The 23,921-nt window shown below is 32.5% G+C and overlaps 1 protein-coding gene across 6 annotated transcripts in view; it reads left to right on the top strand.

The window, feature by feature from the left end:
• The window catches only part of LOC126751528 (cadherin-99C), a 418,338-nt gene that overhangs the window by 163,091 nt on the left and 231,326 nt on the right, over positions 1 to 23,921 (top strand). The window lies entirely within an intron of this gene.

Below are 23,921 nucleotides of genomic sequence, written 5' to 3'. Positions count from 1 at the left end.
TAATTTTTATTTTTAATATTAAAAAAATTAAAAGTGGGCATATTTGCCTAAAATTGCAGGTAAATTGACTAATAAAAAAATCTTTTGAAAACAAATTTCAACACCATAAAGTCAAATAACAAATTAATCATACCGACAAAACGCAATTGCCATAACTTCACGAAACCTGAGTGAGGCAGTGCAATAGGAAAAAACTTGTGTAAAACTCAAATAAAAATCAAATTGCAAATGATGCAACAATTTATCTTCAAATATAGACAGCTAACATACGTCATTTGCGAAAATAATTAAACAGTCGAGCGCTTTGGGTACGCAGCCTGAAGCGGCCAGCGATGCCAGTGGCGGGCGAACAGAACAAGATGCAAATGCACAGAGTTACGCGCATTTGCACAAGTGTGATTCATGTAAAAGTATGCATATTAGGGTGGTCGTTAAAAACTAAAGTTAGAAATTATGTGTCTGAAGCTTTCAATGATTTCGAAATTACAGTATTTTAATGCTTAAAAACGTTAAAACATTGTTGAGTCGAGATCAAAATTCAAATAAAAAAATTAAATCTTAAAATGTTTTTTTCTTAGTTTTTTCTCCTTGAACACCCAAAGTTTATTATAGTAGTTGCCAATTTTGTAAAATTTACCATCAAAGGGGTTTGGATATTTACTATTCTCTTTGCTGTATTTCAATTAATCAGGACATGTATTTCTATAGGATATTTTTGCATTATAGCAGAAAAGAAAATCTATTTCTTATAGTTTAAGGACCACCTAATGCAATTTCATAAACAGAAATACCTATAGATTAGTAAAAGCAGCTCTACAAATAAAACATAAATATTGGCTTATAAATAAAATAAATGAATATGCCAATTTTAGTCCCATAACAACAATTACAACAACAATATACATAGAGTGGCTTGTAACTTTTCCAATTACAATCATAAACCTGTTAAAGTGGTAATCTAAATAAAGAAATACGCAGATTATAAAACGTAAAACTAACAACAACAACAAGTCATGAAATATACAAGTAACAAACAGTCAAACCAAGTCCACTGATTAAAGATACATGCAAATATAGAGTCACCAGTGTTGAAACGTGGTGTATCTGCCTTAGAGTAGTATCTATACGAACTCTAAAACTGTTTACCATGAAATAGACTTCTTTAGAACTTTCAATATTTTCTGAGTTTACATTATCAGTTTAGTCAGATGAAGATAATACAGCAAATGGTTCTAGACTCGAAAAAAGGAATATATACCTCTATCTATGTTATATTGAGCCTTAGCTTAGGTTGGTTACAGGGCTGATTCAATAGAAGATCGCACTTGGATTAATTATAATCAGTCTGAATTATTAAAGTAATAAACCGAAAATGTCCCAGAATGGGTATGTAAGTAATGCTTAATGAAAGTTGTTTAGGATTTAGACCACAAATTGTAGAAGATCAACAGAAAAATTTTTGTATTAGTCCTAACAACTCTTAAAGTTCCAAACGTAATATAATATTCTTCACTTTTGAACACTACTTTACCATATGTATATTTACAAACGTTCGTAAGCGACGAACACGCGAAATATTAATCCACCTGCAAAAATGATCACGTGTACAAAATTTGTTGCTACTGTGGCGTGGCATGACGCTGAAGTATGGCGGCATAGAGCCATGTGGGCAGCGTGCCACTGTGATTGCTGTTGCCGCCGCGGCTGTCAATACACATGTTGCATAATTTGCGTTTGCGCCAATCAAGTTTTGCACTTAGATACTAGCGCTGTTGTTGTGTTGTTTTGCGGGTGCCTGGACACAGTTGCATACGGCGTTGCTACTTTGTTTGCTGACGCTTGAAGTGTGTGGTTTAACCTCTTAACCATGCCTCCGTGCTGCCTCCACCTATGTTACTGTGTTTGATGTACTTATGCTTAATATGCATTGTAAGTAGGAAATAAAAATGCCTCCAAACTGACTTTTAAGTAAATTTAATGAACGTACTTTTGATTTATGACAATTTGATTTTGTTGATTGAAAATTATTAATTTTCTATTTTTAGCATTAGAAATTGATTGGAAATTGAAAATGAACACATTGGCGAGGTTTGTTGGGAGACGAAATTATATTTTTATATTTATTTTTCAATTATCCCTAAATCATTTTCGAAATATAATGACAAGCCCTTATCTTCATACACTTTGCCACAAAAATGAGACAGAAATGTGTTTTATTTTGTGTTAAAAATCAAATATCTAAAAAAACATCATTTAGATTTCATGAGCTTTTCTATATTCTAAATTTGAATCTATAGTACAAAAACACAATTTACATAAGTCAAGCAGTTAAAAATTATTAGTAGTCCCGAAATTTGAGATCCTGAAGCTTTTTGAATACATAGTTCTTATTTTTCATACAAAAATTAAATATTATAAAAATTATTTTAAAACCCGTAGTTCTTAAAAAAACAACTTACATTGCTTATAGAAAAACGTAGTATAACAATACAGTTAGTTAGCTTTAGCTTAATACTTTTAATTCTCTTTACGAGGTAACAACATAGTTACGAAAAATATCGCATTTAAGAAATTTCAATTTTCAAATATAATTAAATGAATTTCGTCAAATAAAGCAAATTATGTAATTTTTGATTAAGATCTCAAACAGGCATAGTCGCACCTATTAGGTGTAAAGTAGCAAAATTGCTGTAAATAATAAAAGAGAAGTGGCAATGATAAAAATTGCATTTGACAACCAAGCTCTGGGCGTTGCCTAAATAGGAGATCGCTGGGAGAAGCAAGGCGTAAAAGTTTCTGCGCGCAGCACATAAATGGGCAAACGTGTGTAAACAAAATGAGGTTGTTTAAAGATAGTATTTTTAAAAGGCGTAGATATTGACTTTTGACGACAATTTATGTGGCGGAGCCTTTGTCGGAAAAGTGTTCGAGATTCGTATGAGTTTGCATAAATTTCTTTAGATTTTTCAACTGATTTTGTTTTTATTTACGTGTTCACGTAAGCAGTATTTTGATCACACTTCTGAGTTTTATTGTTCTTTATGCTTATAGGAACACAAGTTGTTAATAGTAATATTTTTCACTTTTTAAAAGTTTTCTTTATGAATCTCTTCATACATAAAGGTCTAAAGCAACGAAGTCGTTTCAGTTAAGAGCAGAAATTATTAAATAATTCACAAAAAAGACAACCATAATACCAAAATCGTGCTAAAATGCCTAAAAACAACTTTTATTGTTACCATTAACACCCTCACAAATCAAATCATTGCCACAAGCTGTGCGCCACGCGCCTGCCGTCTGCGCAATGACAGTAACAACACTTGCCTTGTTGTAACATACCGTATAAGCTCATAACTAGCAAACTAAATACTTTCTATTGCAGATTTTGTTTTAGTTTCATGCCCGCTAAATGAAATTTCACTTACTTATGGGTGTAACAAATCGAAACTGTTGAAAAAAAAGTGCGAGGTCCGGCCTACAATCGCATTTTCTTGAATTTTTCTAACCCCGACGCCTATTTGTATGAATGTAAAATTCGTAGACTACACTTTTTTGTACCATTATTATTGTTTATAAGTTTGGCTTTAGAGTTGTGCCTGGCCTTAGGTCATAATTTAGGTTTTGCTATTGAAATTTAACCCGAAACTGGAGCAAAATTTGCGATTGCCTATCGTTCGGTGATTGCTTGTAAATTGCAATTATCTCTGCGCTACCATGCGCGAGATAGCGGTGAATAACGGCCAATAGTTGTGCATAAATTTTTATTGTTGGCTGTTGCCGAATGGTGAGTAGATTATATATAAGCTGAGTTACCGCAAATATTGGCGAGATGCTTAAACAACCTTGCTTGATTAGGAAAGTGCAACAAAAAAAGAATTTTATATGCGGCAATAAGTTTTTGAACAAAATTATCATTAACCTTTAATATTGAAATAGGTTTATGTGACCATATTTTTCTTAAAATTAATTGATAACTAAAGCCCAAGTTATCGTTCACCTTTTTCGGAAGGCTAATTTTTCTGTTAAATTTAATTATTATAGCATTTTACGATTAGAAAATATATGTATTTAGTCTACTGAAACGAATATTTCTTAAAAATGTTTCAAATATTACAAATATAACGATTTTCCTTAAAATATATTTCTAAATACCTGTGACAGACATGTAGTAACAATACCATAATAAAGGTATCATGGTATTCTGTTTTACTACGTTATACATGGCAATGCAGTTAACTCAAATACTAGCTTTGTTTTATAGGCATTAAATATTTTCTAAAAATTGTATACAATATATATGTTGTTGTGTGTTGTGGAGAAAATAAGTTCAGTTATTTCAAATACTGAATTAATCCATTTTCATCGCAAAAATGCGATTTGGTTCAAGTTTCTCTAAAATCCTCACATAAATGAGGCATTTCCTGCTTTTCGGAAGAATATTGTGAAAAAATGTTCTGTTTTCCATTTCATTAATTAATTTTTGAAGTCATTTAAAGGAATATTTGGGAAGAGCTTTTGTGTAAAAAGCTTTAAGCTAAGTTTGTTACCTTTTTTAGCTGTGTTTATACAAATACTACATTGAAACATCATAGTATTGTTACCAGAAAAATACTACATTGCTCATATGGTATTTTGATATATGGTGACACATGTGATATTTGTACCATATATGATATTGTTACTACATGTCTGTCACGGGTATAACCTATTTCGAATTTTGCTACTCTTCTTCAAGTAGATGTTCGGACTTGCTTCTTCAAAATTTTGAATTTACACTTTACTGCCAAATAATATAATAATTATTTTTATTCGAAACATATCGATTCTACTTAGCGCCATCCGGTAGTATGGATGAGTGGAATGTCGACTCAATAATTTTAAATCGGTTTGGGAGATTACAAATTTTTGTGGCCAGCGGTGTTCTCCAGAATTGAGATATTTTTTAAAAATTAAACTGTTTCTACTTTCAAATTAATCCTACAACTTAAAAACACCTGTACCTATATTGAAATTAGCACTGTGACCACGTTATTTAATTGCATATCCAACCAATTCAGAATAAATGCAAGCAATTAAAATAATTCATAAAAACAGCATCGACATTGTTTTGCCGCTATAAAACTGATTTTCTCGTTAAATAAACAAACACAAACCAATTCGCTTCCAGTTAAAAAATCAGACAAATACAACATTGCCAAGCCGGTATATTGTCTCCCGCCGCTTATTGAGCCAGCGGAGCGTTTGGATATAAGTGAATGAGTTAGATTCTGCTTGGAGCTAAGGCGTCCGTTTGTCTAACAAAGTCAGTACATTCGCATAAAAACCAGGTGATTAACGGACAGTTTTAATGCGGATAAAAATGGGTGTCTAAATAAATTAACTACATAGAAATACGTTATTTTAAATGATTTGCAATAATTATACGATTACTATAATTAATTTGATTGACAGTAAAATTGTTGAAATCGTTTGACGTTACTTTTTTATTCTGATTTAAAATTAATTAAAAGAAAATAAACAAGTAATGAACGAAAATTATCTCTCGCATGATAAGTGATAATCGAGATACCGTTATTAGCAACTTTATTGCGAGAGTATAAAAATGATGCTCTCTGAATTACATGAAAATATCTGAGATTTACCGATATTTTCGGTGAAAATTAGGTTAGGTTAGGTTAGGCATTGAGTTCTTCGTGTTCGATATCAGGGACCTTGAAAAGTTATAGTCCGATCACGACAATTTTTCCACAAGGGATACCTCAAATACTAAATACTCAAATACCGTATTTGTGTAAAGTTTTATTCCGCTATCATCATTGGTTCCTAATGTATATATTATACAGAGAAGGCATCAGATGGAATTCAAAATAGCGTTATATTGGAAGAAGGCGTGGTTGAACGACATGTCATCAGGGTGTTAAGAAAATATTATATACCGAATTTCATTGAAATCGGTCGAGTAGTTCCTGAGATATGGTTTTGGTCCATAAGTGGGCGTGGCCCCCCCATTTTTTTTAAAAAAAGCCTGGGTGCAGCTTCCTTCTGCCATTTCTTCCGTAAAATTTAGTGTTTCTGACGTTTTTGTTAGTCGGTTAACGCACTTTTAGTGATTTTCAACATAACCTTGTATGGGAGGTGGGCGGGTTATTATCCGATTTCTTCCATTTTTGAACTGTATATGGAAATGCCTGAAGAAAACGACTCTACAGAGTTGACATAGCTATAGTAGTTTCCGAGATATGTACAAAACTTAGTAGGGCGGGGCCACGCCCACTTTTCCAAAAAAATTACGTCCAAATATGCCCCTCCTAATGCGATCCTTTGTGCCAAATTTCACTTTAATATCTTTATTTATGGCTTAGTTATGACACTTTATAGGTTTTCGGTTTCCGCCATTTTGTGGGCGTGGCAGTGGGCCGATTTTGCCCATCTTCGAACTTAACCTTCTTATGGAGCCAAGAAATACGTACCAAGTTTCATCATGATATCTCACCTTTACTCAAGTTACAGCTTGCACGGACGGACGGACAGACGGACGGACAGACGGACGGACGACAGACAGACATCCGGATTTCAACTGTACTCGCCACCCTGATCACTTTGGTATACATAACCCTATATCTGACTCTTTTAGTTTTAGGACTTACAAACAACCGTTTTGTGAACAAAACTATAATACTCTCTTTGGCAACTTTGTTATTTGTTATCATTTCATCGCCACCATAAGTCGGCACACTTCCAAAGCAGTGCCGAAAGTTTACAATCATATCGCATTCAATTAAATTTAAGTGACCGACTAAAAAATAATAAATAAAATTTGTACAGATACGTATACATAAATATCAAAATATCTGAGTATGTCTGTCTATCCATTGACCATTTCAGCGGGTGGGCAACGCTGTTTTCAATATAATTGGAAATAATTTATCTGCAAGGCTTTTAAAGGAGACTTCGACTTGATGGTGGGAGGTAAGCGCCCAAATGATGATTGCACAGGCGCTGAAATGCACCACTTAGAAATGCACTACATGGATATACATATATACCTATGGTACTTATATATCATACATAGAAGCAGCATATAAAAATTATCCGCGTTACTCCCACATGTCGGCGTCGCGAAACAAAAACGTATTTTTATTACATTTTCGCTTTATGCTTTTTAACTTTATTTTTATTTCTCTATTTTTGTTTTCGTCGTAACACGTTGTCGCTTGGCGCACTTGTAGGTATCTGAGGTTTTTAGCCAAAAGCCACAGCTAATTTGCGGCTGCGGTGTTGCTTTTTGGCTACTGGCATGAAATGCAACAAAGTTTCTCTTTCGATGTCAGATAATTTGTAGCAAAATACTGTAAAGGGTAGTGATTTTACAGGGGTGTCGGATGTGGTCTTGTACTGGTTGCTTGAGTAGTTTTATTACTCGATTTACAAACGCGCTTGCGGCCCGCAGTATTCTTTAGGAAAATTTGGAAATTCGCATTTTAGTGGTTATTGGAAAAATTATGCAGTAGTTGTTTATTTTTATACTATGTATGTAGATAGAGTAAACAAGTATATGTAATAGAACCAGCAGCAACGAAAAGGCTGTGATGTGACATACAACAAACAAACAAAGGAATCTGGAACTACAGATAAAAAGTTTAATTTATTTTCTTTTAGAGATCGGCAGTCTGAGTGCATTTCGTTGATGAGCTCCTTTGTATATGGAAAAACATACGAAACAGAAAATTAGTCTCAATATGTAAGAAGAAAGCGAAAGAAAATCGATTATTGCTTGATATTTATGAATTTTATGTAATATAATTTATATGGAACTCTGGTCACTCTTCTAAAAAGTTATTATTCTTTGGATTTGAACTACGTAAAAGCAACTTCGTTAATAACTTTTGATCAACTTTCATTATTACATCACGCCAAATCTAATTCCTTTAATATGCAATAATAAAGCTGTACCAAAGCTGAACTGGAAAGACTTCTTCCGCTACCCAACCACACTGCCGTTGCCTCGCAAGCTCTTTTGCACACTCAAGCGTCCGCTTATTATTGCCTGTCAATTGGCGCAATGAATTACAGGCTGCATTATGAGTTGGCGGCTGATATGTACTTTATGTAATGCATTCATCATATGACAACAACAATTTCCTTTCCACAGCCAACAACTCAATAGCAAAGAACCCTAGAAGTTACTGTGGCGATTTGGATTGCTTTGAAATATAAATTTAGCAGCAGCCAGAAATGCTTTTCACAACGCTTTTACAAGCCGCGCTACATACGAACACACTCATACACCTGCAATGCTGTCATGATTTATGTGCTTACACATACATTAAATGTATACAGAGGAAATAGAAAGTACATGCTAATATGTGTGTGTGTTTGCAAGGATTACTGGCGTCTTGGCCACTTCAAAGGCAATCAGTTGCGGTGGATTGTAGTCAAATTGACTTTGAGTTGTGTCTCGCCTCGAGTTCATTTGCTTTTGACTTGTGGCGGCGCAGCCAACACACCCGACCGTAGTATTGAGTTGAACTTGTCTGGGATTCACATTGAATTTGCTTTGGGGCAGAATTTGACTGTGGCGCGATGTGTTTATTACAGGCGGTGGGTATTTACATTGTTGCAAGCAGGCACTCTCTTATTTCAAATTATTATGTGTTTTTAGTTCGTTTTTTTAGAATTTTATTTCTACTACCTTTCGTTGGGCGCTTGTAGTTTCTTCCAAAGCAATCAATCATAGAAGCAAGACATTCTGGCTACTCAACGTAAACGAGATAAATATAATTGTTGTTGTAGAGGAGTGTGAAATGCCTTTTCGGTGGCTTTGTAGACGCTTGTTGGCGTTGGATGTATGTAAATATTGCACAAACGTGTAAGAAAATGTTAGATTTTCGTACGTACTTTGTAGCAAAACCTACATTGGTTGGTTGCTTGTTAGTTGTGCTTTGATTAAGTGCAAAATGAATAGACACTGTTTTATTTGTTCAGGAAAAAGTACTGGAAATTCAAGCCAACCATTAAGAGCAAACATGACAGAAAACTTTCTTTTTAATCATCGTCTATGCACACAACATTTTTAAAGAAAGTATTATAATATTTGCTACCTTGATATCTTTTGTGTGCCTATATCTTCCTTCCTAGTTCTTTCTGCAGGTACCTTCTGGAACTAGTGCTTTTGGAACTTTAAAATATATGAAGTAGCTCTTTACTTTTCTATAAAATTACCTCATTTATATTTATATCCCACACAAAATTTCTTTTTCAAAACTCTCAACTGAGTAATGTTTGTGGCAACACACCCACAATTCGCAATAATACGGAAATTTAAAAAACAAAATCTTATTTATACAGCATTATCTTGCACACAAAGAGTAAAACTGAAATCAAAGTAATCAAAAGAGAATTAACTTTCACCTGTGGCAGCAGATTACTACTCATTCCATGTGCGTAATTCCTTTCCTGAAAACAGTCTTCACAGTCAATATTTCCTTTTTTCCTCTTGTTCATCTTCAATTACATACATCAACTGGTAGCAGGCAGGCGGACGGCGTTTACCGCGCCACTTCCAGGCTATTATCATAGTGGGCAACGCCAGCCATCAGTGGGTCCAGCAAAGGCTCCAACGCATTCGCATCATTATTTTCCTAATTCCAGGTGGCTGCCAACAAAACTCAATACAAACACACACATAAAAGACAAGACACACATAAATGAAAGTAAAATTTTCCGTTTCTCCCAGTTGACGTGTAATAAAACACGAACGTGGTAACCCCCAGAGTGCAAAGCCAAGTAGGTAACCCATTAAACATGCTTTTTCCAAAACTATTAAGTTGGATTTCTATAAATAACAGATATACACATGTACTTACATAAATAAAGCTCCACAAACTTAAGTTTACACAAGGCGAGGTAATTATTTGTAAAGCTTTGAGGAACTAAATACTTTAGTTTTAATTAATTAAGGACAAATTATTTAAAAGTCTAAGTAACATCATTCCTTAAAAAACTGCTTATTTGTCCATAAACAATATAAATTGCGTTAAAACTTAATTATTACCCAAACTTTGATTAGTTAACATAACCGTTACATGATTCATAATAATTTTTTTCGAGAATTTTGCTCTGCTCAGAGTATTTTCCGAAATAAATTTATATCATATGATTTACATTATTATGCCAATGAACTGCTTTTCAAAATAAGTGTGGCAGAATTTTTGATTTGTTGATTGAATTAAGCACTAAATTACACACCATACCTGAGACAATTTTAAGCCGGGCAAACAGTGAAGTTAAGGCTGAAACAAAAGGATAAAAAATTATATTAGCATTTGAATATAAATAACGTTTATGTTTACGTTTTAAGTTTAAGTTTAAGTTTAAGTTTAAGTTTAAGTTTAAGTTTAAGTTTAAGTTTAAGTTTAAGTTTAAGTTTAAGTTTAAGTTTAAGTTTAAGTTTAAGTTTAAGTTTAAGTTTAAGTTTAAGTTTAAGTTTAAGTTTAAGTTTAAGTTTAAGTTTAAGTTTAAGTTTAAGTTTAAGTTTAAGTTTAAGTTTAAGTTTAAGTTTAAGTTTAAGTTTAAGTTTAAGTTTAAGTTTAAGTTTAAGTTTAAGTTTAAGTTTAAGTTTAAGTTTAAGTTTAAGTTTAAGTTTAAGTTTAAGTTTAAGTTTAAGTTTAAGTTTAAGTTTAAGTTTAAGTTTAAGTTTAAGTTTAAGTTTAAGTTTAAGTTTAAGTTTAAGTTTAAGTTTAAGTTTAAGTTTAAGTTTAAGTTTAAGTTTAAGTTTAAGTTTAAGTTTAAGTTTAAGTTGTTCAAAATAATTGTCAAGTATATGCTAGTACTTAGTTAAGTGTAAACAATAACTAACCGTAGTCACAAAACAAGCAACTACACTCTATAAGGTAAAAAACTGATATAGGGTTTATGGGGCAGTCGTAACACCTTGTTTGTACTCATAAATAAAAATAGCCAGAAAGCGATTTTTTTCAATATTTATTGATTTGCGAAAATTCCATAAATTTTTTCATCAGAAATATATATTATTTCACTTCAAGCGAAATAAGTTTCCATTGCATATCGTAAAAACTATGCCAATACTTCCTTTTTGGCTTAAGTGAGATTCAAAAGGCTTTCTTAGAGTTATATTTTTATATTCAGCTAAGCAACAACTTAATTAATAAGCAGTTTTGTACTATTAAGTTAGTTAGCTAGCAAGTTATTCCCCAGCCACTTGAATAGCACAGGGTCTTATCTAATCACTAGACATCAGATAGCAATATCTGCCAGTCTTACTGCTTTGCCATGTGCGCATGCGTACAAGAGCAATCGACTTTAATCTTGAATTGGCAGGCTGTTTACACGCAAGTACTTATCAGCATGTGTCAATTAGAAACTAAATTACTAAGTCTACAGTTGTTGACAGTTTGTAGTTGAAAAGTGCAATTGGTAATTGGATAATAGAAGCATGCCCTGCGGGAAATCTGATACGACATGTGAAAACACGATTTATATTTTAACTTTATGTAAATGTACAATTTATCGATATTTTTTCTTACTAAAAGTGGTATGTTTTATAAAAGATATTTCAGCCCAACTTTGTATTTTGGGTATTTTGTTTAGTTAAATCGTATTTTGTTACGTGACCTTAAGCTATGCTGTGTTATGGTTCGATAAGTTATCTTGCAATTTTACTTTTTTATGAATGTTATCGACGGAAATTTGAATACTTCGTTAATTTCAAATAATTGTACTCCGTTCTAAAAATAAGTAAACGAGCCTCATTTTAAACACTAAAAACATATATTACAGATGTTGTATGTGAAGCATTGTGAAAACTCCGTGTTCATAAAATTTTTTGTTTCTATAATTAGTCAATTTATTTTCCTCATTCAACTTATTTTGTGCCGCTGGCTAAAATATAAGTATATTACGCTAATAAATCTTTTATTTTTCATTAAGAACTATGTTTACCTAGCAAATTTTTTCCACACCTTCGTTTATAATTTTTCATATCACTATAAATCGTTATGTATTTTAATTAAGATTGTTTCATATTTATGGCTCTGATGGCAATTAATTGTTATTTCAATTTTGTCTGGTTGCATAAAATAAATTTCAATTCTAATTTATTCAACTTTCTATAATTAGTCAATTTATTTTTGGCGTTTGTTCATAGTTTAAGTTAATTACTAATATATTGTGGTTAAAAGATATTATTTTAATTTCGCTGGCTAAAATATTTTGATGCAGTTTTTAAATTTTTCAGAGATCACTGGATTACGCAAATTTAGTAAATATGTTATATGGTGGATTTTTTTTAAGAATTTATGAGAAAAAGCAATTAATTGGAGAAGAATTTAATTCAAACTCGATTGGCCCTCTAAACGCGCGCTTATTGTTGATTTTTAATATATTTTTGCAATTTATTTAATTATTCTCTGGCAATTTTACATATATTTTATTAAAAATAAATTGAAAAGTTCACTTTATTATTCTGCGAATATTTTACTCATGAATATTCTCAGCCATTTATTATTTATGAGCCATGGTATACTATTTCTTTGACACAAAAATGCCTCAGGGCATCATTTAAAGTAAGCTAACAAACCAGTAACCTTTAGTATGTCATCATAACTTAACCAGCATATTAAATATGCAAAGGTAGAATACATATCTGCGTGCTGCAAAAAGTACCAGCAAGAGCTGAAGTAAGTTCTTTGATACTGGTACGCATATACATATAAAATATATAAAATGAGTTAATAAGAAATTATGTTATAAAATATATATTACTTCATCAGCATGCAAAATATATTTATTGGAATATTTAAGTTTTGAATTCTACTAACTGACTAAAGCGAAAAAGAGACTCCACTCTGATCACAGTAATAAACTGAAGACTTAAGCGACGAACTTTTTCGCTAACAACAACAATTTCGCTAACAAATTGTTACATGCCACAGCAAACATTGCTTTTCACGACAAATAACTATTGAACCATGGAAGTGGCAGCAAAGTAATACAAATGAAAAGATAAAATTCATAAGAGGTTTATTGGAACTATTTTATTATGACTTTATTGCCTACGGCGGGGAATTGTAGTGGGCGTCACCTGTGATATTAAAAAGCAATTCAGCATTCTATTGCATTGACCTGACTTTCTTGGAGCAAAAGCAAAGAAGCTGCTCCTAAGTGAGCACCTGCACACACATACATAAACACATATAAGCGCTGTGGCATTGTCTTGTGGCAAGCGTTGTGTCTGTTGCGCCGATCCTTTCTTTGTTTTGCCACTGCCATGCATTTTTCACTGCCTTTCAGCTGATATTATCATGGAAAATGCTTACAAGGCTTACGGTGAACGCTTTTGCTCGGTTGCCATATTTTGCATACTCTCTTCAGTTGCATGTGGCTGTTAAAGTGTTGAGTTGGAGAGTTGTGACTAGTTTGCTAATGATAGTTTTTAACAGTTATGAGTATTGCCATTAAAATTAATGTGAACAGATTGTGATTTTAGAAAATTATAGTCATCGCTTTCGAATTTCAGGAAATTTCATTGGCAAGCAAGGCATAAATATGTATTTCTCGCAATGAAAATTGATTTTGGTGTGGGCTTAATAGATTTTTGAACGTCGATTTAGATGCAAATAATTTTAGTTATATTAATATACCATTTCTTCATATAATATTAAGACATGCGGTAGACGTACATACATACATACCATACATACGTAACGTATGCTCATATTTACATATATGGCTGTTAAGCGTATTAAGAAAAAATGTATATATTGGGTAGTCGAAAAATTATTTTCGTATTTCTAATTAAACTTAAATTTTTTTTTATATTTATAATGAATTTTAATGACCACTTTTTGATATTTGATAGAAACATTATTCCATCAGCGTAAAACTTTTCTGGTTCTCCATTAAGAGAGTTCTACAGGTCAGGGGTATATGAGCCATGCAAAGAAGACTATGTCAAGCTCTCCCAGTTTTATTCCTAGTTGAATTTTCATATGTTTTATTAAAAATAAATAAGTGATAAATAAGTATAAGTATAAGTATAAGTAAAGGTATAAGTATAAGTATAAGTATAAGTATAAGTGAATATAAGTATAAGCCATAAGTATAAGTATAAGTTTATGATAAGCCATAAGGTATACTATATATATATATAAGTATAAGATAAGTAAAGTATAAGTATAAGTATAAGTATAAGTATAAGTTTATAAGTAAGTATAACAAAGTATAAGTATAAGTATAAGTATAAGTATAAGTATAAGTATAAGTATAAGTATAAGTATAAGTATAAGTATAAGTATAAGTATAAGTATAAGTATAAGTATAAGTATAAGTATAAGTATAAGTATAAAAGTATAAGTATAAGTATAAGTATAAGTGCGTGTATAAAAAAGTATAAGCAAAGTATAAGCTGAAGTAAGTTCTATTATATACTGGTATAAGTATATACATATAAAATATATAAAATGAGTTAATAAGAAATTATGTTATAAAATCTATATTACTTCATCAGCATGCAAAATATATTTATTGGAATATTTAAGTTTTGAATTCTACTAACTGACTAAAGCGAAAAAGAGACTCCACTCTGATCACAGTAATACACTGAAGACTTAAGCGACGAACTTTTTCGCTAACAACAACAATTTCGCTAACAAATTGTTACATGCCACAGCAAACATTGCTTTTCACGACAAATAACTATTGAACCATGGAAGTGGCAGCAAAGTAATACAAATAAAAAGATAAAATGCATAAGAGGTTTATTGGAACTATTATATTATGACTTTATTGCCTACGGCGGGGAATTGTAGTGGGCGTCACCTGTGATATTAAAAAGCAATTCAGCATTCTATTTATATTGCATTGACCTTATTGACTTTCTTGGAGCAAAAGCAAAGAAGCTGCTTTCTCCATGAAAATAAGAGAGCACCTCTATTATTAAGGTTTAACACACATACATAAACACATATAAGCGCTGTGGCATTGTCTTTGTGGCAAGCGTTGTGTCCGTTGCGCCGATCCTTTCTTTGTTTTGCCACTGCCATTTATTTTTCACTGCCTTTCAGCTGATATTATCATGGAAAATGCTTACAAGGCTTACGGTGAACGCTTTTGCTCGGTTGCCATATTTTGCATACTCTCTTCAGTTGCATGTGGCTGTAGAAGTGTTGAGTTGGAGAGTTGTAACTAGTTTGCCAATGATAGTTTTTAACAGTTATGAGTATTGCCATTAAAATTAATGTGAACAGATTGTGATTTTAGAAAATTATAGTCATCACTTTGTTCATTTCAGGAAATTTCATTGGCAAGCAAGGCATAAATATGTATTTCTCGCAATGAAAATTGATTTTGGTGTGGGCTTAATAGATTTTTGAACGTCGATTTAGATGCGAATAATTTTAGTTATATTAAAATACCATTTCTTCATATAATATTTAGACGTACGTTTAGTACGTCTACCTCACATATGTACATACATACGTAACGTAGGCTCATATTTACATATATGGTTGTTAAGCGTATTAAGAAAAAATGTATATATTGGGTAGTCGAAAAATTATTTTCGTATTTCTAATTAAACTTCAATTTTTTTTTATATTATAATGAATTTTAATGACCACTTTTTGATATTTGATAGAAACATTATTCCATCAGCGTAAAACTTTTCTGGTTCTCCATTAAGAGAGTGCTACAGGTCAGGAGTATATGAGGGATGCATCGAAACTTCCCAGCCAAGCTCTCCCAGTTTTTGCTTCAATGTCATCAGTTGTTGACAGTAAAATGTAGAATCAATCGTTTGACCAGAGCGAGGAATAAGTATAAGCATAAGTATAAGTATAAGTATAAGTATAAGTATAAGTATAAGTATAAGTATAAGTATAAGTATAAGCATAAGTATAAGTATAAGTATAAGTATAAGTATAAGTATAAGTATAAGTATAAGTATAAGTATAAGTATAAGTATAAGTATAAGTATAAGTATAAGTATAAGTATAAGTATAAGTATAAGTATGAGTATAAGTATAAGTATAAGTATAAGTATAAGTATAAGTATAAGTATAAGTATAAATATAAGTATAAGTATAAGTATAAGTATAAGTATAAGTATAAGTATAAGTATAAGTATAAGTATAAGTATAAGTATACATAAGTATAAGTATAAGTATAATATAAGTATAAGTAAACACAGTATAAGTATAAGTTAATATAAGTATAAGTATAAGTATAAGTATAAGTATAAGTATAAGTATAAGTATAAAAGTATAAGTATAAGTATAAGTATAAGTATAAGTATAAGTATAAGTAAAGTATAAGTATAAGTATAAGTATAAGTATAAGTATAAGTATAAGTATAAGTATAAGTATAAATAAGTATAAGTATAAATATAAGTATAAGTAAGTATAAGTATAAGTATAAGTATAAGTATAAGTATAAGTATAAGTATAAGTATAAGTATAAATATAAATATAAGTATAAGTATAAGTATAAGTATAAGTATAAGTATAAGTATAAGTATAAGTATAAGTATAAGTATAAGTATAAGTATAAGTATAAGTATAAGTATAAGTATACGTATAAGTATAAGTATAAGTATAAGTATAAGTATAAGTATAAGTATAAGTATAAGTATAAGTATAAGTATAAGTATAACTATAAGTATAAGTATAACTATAAGTATAAGTATAAGTATAAACAAACAAATTTACGGCTAGGACCTAAAACATTTTTAGTGGTTACATTGTTTCTGCTTCGAATTTTTCTTACCATTAGAGATACTTTACCACACTTTTTTCTTACTGTCACTTCCTTCTCCTTCTCTTTTTCTTAGTACGATTCACCCATCCCATTCAGCAATTAGCAAAACTGCAGTAGCGAATTGCACGCATTAATTGGCAACACTCTTCGCGCTATCAAAGGCTTCCTACCGCGTGTGGTGTCATTGTGTAGCGGTCATCAGCACCAAAAGGCTGATGGTATTTTATTGCAGATGCAAAATTAATTTATATTCAGAAGTCTAAGGTAAGATGAATGAAGCTATATCTGCCAAGAAATATATACAAAACAACAACAATAAACGTACGCGCTTCCAGCTGCTAGCCAAATAACCCAATGGCAAGCCTTTTGCGGTAATGATAATTGTCGTTGCGCATGCGCAGCAATCGCGGCTGGCAAGTGTGTCCAATCACAAATAAAAATGCAGATTATTTACGAGAAAAAACAATTTTTGGCTGCGCTTTAACATTGTAGGTATATATATATACATATAGTACATACATATATATGTTTATTAAAGCCTTCTTCGTAACAGCTTTAATAATACGCGTAAAAGCGTAGCAGTAGAACAGCTGTAGACTGCGCATTGATTCCATTATATTTGTCTTGCACATAAATCGCAATTATGTCGCTGTCACAAGTTGGTAATATCATTTAATAGTAAACCAAAGCGTGACAAAAATAATGAGAGAGTTTCAAAATCTTTAGTCATCCTCATTGCATTACAATATTAATTATGTAATCCCTTACTGGTTTCTCTAAGCTTCAACATTCGAGCGAATATAAAAATTAAAACCAATAATGATTTCTTAACCGAAGTTAATATTAATTTTTCATGGAAATATGATCATCTGTGTGAACAGGGTCAGATATCAAAGTTGTTATCATTTAATTCTCCAATACTACATACATGTATTAACAGTTGCACTTAAAGGGTCTTTCTCTTTGCTTAAAAAGAGTTCAATTTTATAAGAAATTCTTAAATAATTTTGATAACAAATTTTCAGTTTAAGTAATTAATTAATTTCCCCTTTGAAAATCTCAGAGCAAATTGGCCATGATTGAGCTAAAAAATTTCAATTAAACGCCGAAACAAACAAAGAAGTGTCTTCGTGAGAGTGCAGGAATTTCTACAGCTGTTTTATACGTGCAATTCAATGCAAATTTATATGGAAAACCGCCTAAAGCACAAAGAGAGCTAATGTCATCCATCGCCTACCAATGCACGCACAAACACGCACACCAGCTCACTTTAAGGCCTTTGAGCCGCATGCGTGTGTCAATAAAAACGTTTATAAAACGATAAAAACAACAATACTTCAATCAGCATTAGCAACAGCAATAAAAAAGAAGAAACCGCAGCTAATGTCATGGACAATAGAATTCGCGAAGAATTGCTTTTCACACGCTTGATTAAGTGAAATTTCTTCGTGCCACCAGCGCGATTGTAAATGCTGTGGAAGCTATTGTGGCGGTTTGCTGGTTGAAGTCTTGGAAGAGTGGAAGTTGAATATAGTAATGCTGCATCTCAGGCAATGCGGAAGCAACTCACTTCTAAATAATTGCTCGTTTACGTAATAGGTCTTTCATAAGAATCATCTAAGCTTTGTTGTCACATGGATTTTTTTTCCTTTAATTGTTTTTAAGCAATGACTTTGCTGTGTTGATTAGTCTTTGTTCGTTTACGATGACGATTTCTTTTTCAATATTTGTGCGAGTATAGCAAGGAATAGATACTTATTAATCTTCTATATGGACGCCTTAATTGAAAACCACCATTTTAAAGTAGCATACAATCAGCTATATAGCGAATGTATTAAAATATATATTTTCAGAGAGAGCTGTTGCAAGCTGTATAAAGTACCAATACTTGTTGATTAAGGAAGGCTCATTTGGCAGAACCGTGGATATTGGACTCCTATAGCATATAGCTATCATGCAAACTAAGCGATTAATAGCAAGAAAACGTATGGAAATATTTTTAATTTTTACGAAATTTGGCGCTTATTATTGTGCAAGAGTCTCCAAACACAGTCTTCAAACACATTAATTAGATCAGACCACTATAACTGATTCGTCAAATTCAGACAAAGTTTTTCAAGCGGTGTGGCTAGAAAATAACAATAAAACATTTTCCGTTGTATACAAACCATTGGCCGGTTACGATTTCAAATTTTGTTGTACTTGTAATATTTTTCTTTGCATATAACTCAGAAGAAAACGTTTGGAAAGCAAAGGATGATTTCATGTTTTTTCGTAGATTCCAAGAATGTCCAACACAATCCTTAAGTTAATGTAACAGTTATTTGATGTTACCTTTATAAAAGGCAGCACACTATTTCCACGACAGTCGAATCTACGTAACAAGAATGCACGCAGATTTCTATACGGTTAAGAATAAGGTCAACTCGGCATTCTTCCAACTTATGGTAAATGAATCATAAAGTGGATCAGTGTGAAGGTGAATTAGCTACTTCCACTTATACAGGTATAAAACGTATGTAAATTTCTACTTGCGTTAATGCGAAATGCGTGGAAGTACGAAAATCAGTTCAGGGACACCAATTTGTCTATCATTAACTACCTTCGAATAATCGTACAAATATAAAGTGTAATTTACTCCCGCATGAATTTGTGCACCATACCTACTTATACATATATTTGCATATACACCCAACGACACATATAATATTTTATGTAAATCCGTTCTAAACGAACTTGGAATTTGAAAGGTTTCGTTCAACGAAAATTGATTTGATTGTTTCTTATGTGCCACAAAAAGCAATAAAAGCGCCGAAACCGGGCAGAGTTGCATTCGAACGAACCGCAGCAATAAAATAAAACTGTGCAGTGAATTACTTTAACAGGAGCAAAACAAAGTTGAAAATTAGTAACTGTTTCTCCGTGCTGACGTTAAAATTGCTAAATTTGCATTTGCAATGTATACTTGCGTATGACTTTGTGGTGAGGTGTGAATACGCCTCGAACATTTGAGCAGTCGAAAACACACAATTTGGGTAAGCTGCAATTTCCAGCGTTGGAGCAACAACTGTGAATGCAACTAAATTGCTAACTGGGCCACAAACAGCAATTTGTATTTGAAGAATTCATCCGAGAATAAAGCGAAACGATAATCACTTGAGTATTAAGTGGCGTTGTTACAAAAAAGATACAAAACTTGATATAGCAACATTCGCAGTATCTTTTTGGTATTAAAATATAAAACAATACGACTAGGCAATTTAATTGAAAGTTGAAAAAATAGTGCTCCTATGCTTATTCTCAAATAAAAAAATGGTTTCAGACAAATTTCTACAAGGGTTGTCCTGTATATAAAGATTTGAAATCGAAGTTGTCACAGGGCATTCAAGCACGTCGTAACCAAATGTTACAAACACCCCGTAATGATATTATAATAACCTCAGAGAAAAGTTCAAAACCTATTACTTATCAATAATAATATGCAAGGAAGCTATGCTAATGTTGTGAAAGGGAACACTGTGCAAATGCAACTGCCGCAAAATCCTCCAAATGGAGGTATTGAAACTATGATTATAAATCTTACACAGTGTATGACACAATTTATGTCTAGCATGCAAAACATGATCCAGGATTTAATAAAATCACAAAATCAAATGCTGCAAAATTTATTAAGTAAAAAATGAGCTTACTAAATATATGTATATGGGGTGTTAACCAACATAAATTAGAGATTATTAGATTTCTGTCTGAAAAAAACATAGATGTAATGCTTATATCAGAAACTCATTTAACAAATAAATAATAATTTCAATATACCGGGACTTAGACTATATGTTACAAATCATCCGGATGGAAAAGCACATGGTGGTACGGCAGTGTTGATTAGAAATAGTTTAAACCACTATGCTCTAGAATCTCATGCTACACGACAGTTACAAGCTATAACAATATCACTAAAAAATCGGGGGTGTGACCTTAACCTTACGGCTATATACTGTCCTCCTCGTTTTAAAATTACAGAAATCGAATTTAAAGACTTTTTTGGAACACTAGGTCAAAGATTTCTAGCAGGTGGAGATTACAACGCAAAACACACGTACTGGGGCTCACGTCTTATTAATCCGAAAGGACGACAGTTGTATCAAACTGTTATAAATAGGCACAATAACCTTGAAATAATATCTCCTGGTAAGCCGACATATTGGCCTAGTGATCGTAAGAAAATACCAGATTTAATTGATTTTGCTGTAATCAAAAATATAGATAAATCGCACATAACAGCTGATACATGTACTGATCTATCTTCTGATCATTCTCCTGTACTAATAAAGTTATTTGAACAACCCATATTCGTTAATCCAAAAGTGGGTCTAACTTCTTATAAAACGAATTGGCTAAAATATAAAAAATACGTCAGTAGCCACATTAATATTGAGTACAAAATAAATACAGAAAGTGATATTGACGAAAGTATAAGAGAAGTGATTAATAACCAGCGCAGTGTCTTAGCAACATAAAGATATACTCGTAATCCGCTTGGCTTCAGAAAAATCTCTAATAGAGAAATAGAAATGCTTGTAAATGAAAAAAGGCGTGCAAGACGTGAATGGCAGATTAATCGCTCCCCCTACACTCAGCTTCAATTGAAAGCTGCGGTACGTAAATTAAAAAAAGCGCTCAAACGTGAGGAAGAATTGAACACCTTTAAGACCTCACCTTATGAAATTATTTGTATCATCAAAGAACTTAATCCAAAAAAGGCGCCGGATATGATAATATTTCTCCAAAAATGCTAATTGAGTTACCAATTATTGCTGTAGAGGTGCTCTCTTTGCTCTTCAATGCAATTCTTAGTTTCGGATACTATCCAATTTCATGGAAAAAGTCGCAGATTATCTTGATAGATAAACCTGGGAAAGACTTAACACAGCCGTCTTCATACAGACCAATCAGTCTTGTACCCTGTCTTTCAAAAGTATTTGAAAAAGTATTTCTATCAAAGATAACTCCTTTCCTCCATGAAAATAATACAATACCCATGCATCAATTCGGTTTTCGTGCGAAACATGGCACAATAGAGCAAGTAAATAGAATTACTAACGAGATAAGGAAAGCATTTGAGCACAGGGAGTACTGTTCAGCAATATTTTTAGATGTAGCTCAGGCGTTTGATAAGGTGTGGCACGAAGGTCTTTTATACAAGATTAAAAAATTCTACCTTTAGAACTGTATAAAACATTGGAGTCTTATTTAAAAAATAGACAATTTATGGTAAAAGTGGGAGATTTCATATCTGATAAGCGACAGATAAGGGCTGGTATACCCCAGGGCAGTGTTTTAGGCCCAACACTATATAGTACATCATATATACAGCAGATCTTCCAACAGCTAATTGTATTAATTTTCAGCGATAGTGAGCCTTAACAAATGCCACAGCAATTGCGAAGACATCTGCGAAAAAAGAAGTTTAAGCATATTACATTTTCGCTAAGACCAAAGATTTAAATGGAAAAAACAAATCTCTAATTAGAGCAAACAACAACACAAGTGTATCACGTGTTCACCTTGGTACATGCGTAACGAAAATATCCATAAAGACCTTGGTATCCCTATGGTAAAGAAAGAAGTAGAAGACAGCAGAATTAAATATATATCTAAACTCTGTGATCACCCAAAACCTTTGGCTAATGCTTTGGTACATTCCTGCGGTCAAACACGACTTAAAAGAAGAGATATGCCAGCGTACTAAGGAGCAACGTATCACCAAAACAGCTCAATCACTTGCTTGAGCCTGTCTAGCTTTTAATTAGATTTAAGATTTTATAACTTATTGTTAGGCTTTAAGAAAAAGCAGATTCAATAAATAAAATAATTTTGGAAAAAAAAAAAGACAAATTTGTAAATACGAAGTTTTAATTGCACATAACTAATAAATATACGTGTTTCTAATAATTATATATATTTTCGTTATGCCTTCAACGCCGTCATTGGCGTCTGCCTAAATTAACTAAAAATATATAGTGTGCAGTTCAGCAAAGTCGTCTGCCATAATTACAATAAAATTATGTTCTTGCCGCTAATTGCAAGAGCTCGCTTATAATTTGCTTGCTGCCTACCATTTTCCAACCACACTCATCCACTTTTACCTGACCACAACTTCAACCGAGGCTGGCAGCGACAATACCATGTTTATACATATATACTCATAGGGATATACCGAGAGTAGCGTGTGTGCAGTCTGCTTTGCTACAACGCTGACTGCAGCTTATGTGTTTAACAGTAGCTCATAAAGTGACCGAGAATTTATATGAATTTCATGGCCGGACTGACAGTTTTATGAAAATCGGTGCTTAAGAAACTCGAAGAGCGCTACAAGTGATGCGTTCCGAGAGAATAAAAAAAACACGCCCGAATTAATGTTGGGGCATTGTTGCAAGATGAAAGTGTGCTGATTAACATTTAATTGTTATCAGCGATTTAACGCAAATGTGCCACAAATTGCAAAAATCTGCGAAAAGCAAAAGCATGAAAAGTTTAAACGAACTTTAAATGGAAAAAACAAAATGCAAACAACAACACAAGTGTATACACGTGTAGAAATTCATTTGTAGACTTTTTACAAGAGCTGGTGATTTTGTTGTCTCAAATATACAAGGTCTGTCGGAAAAGAAACATGACTGTTAAAAAAAAACCAACAAAAAATTAATATTTTTCAAAAGTTATATTTTTTTATTCAAAGTAGTTTCCTTGTGCTTCGATACAGCGTTTAGCCCGGTCAATTAGCATTTCAAATAAGTGTTTAAGGTCATTTTTCGGAATGCTCTTGAGAATATCGGTCGTCGCCTTTTGGATAGCTGAAATGTCCTGAAACCAGTGTCCTTTCATGGGCAAATGAAGTTTTCCAAATAGGTAAAAACCACAGGGTGACAGATCAGATCAGGTCAGGTGAGCAGGTTGAGTGATTAATGGTTAATATGGAGTTTTTTGTCAAAAAATCAGTGACAAGCGTCGACCGATGACACGGCGCATTATCGTGCAACAGGCGCTAGGACCCTGCCTCACGGTATTGTGGTCGAGCACGACGAATGCGTGACAAAAGACGCTTCATAACACCAAGGTAAAACACAGCATTAATCGTTTGGCCAGG

The sequence above is a fragment of the Bactrocera neohumeralis genome, chromosome 2 (assembly GCF_024586455.1).
Source record: "Bactrocera neohumeralis isolate Rockhampton chromosome 2, APGP_CSIRO_Bneo_wtdbg2-racon-allhic-juicebox.fasta_v2, whole genome shotgun sequence".
Lineage (NCBI taxonomy): Eukaryota > Metazoa > Arthropoda > Insecta > Diptera > Tephritidae > Bactrocera > Bactrocera neohumeralis.
Note: the sequence above shows the minus strand (reverse complement) of the source record. Positions and strands in the feature narration are given on the sequence as shown.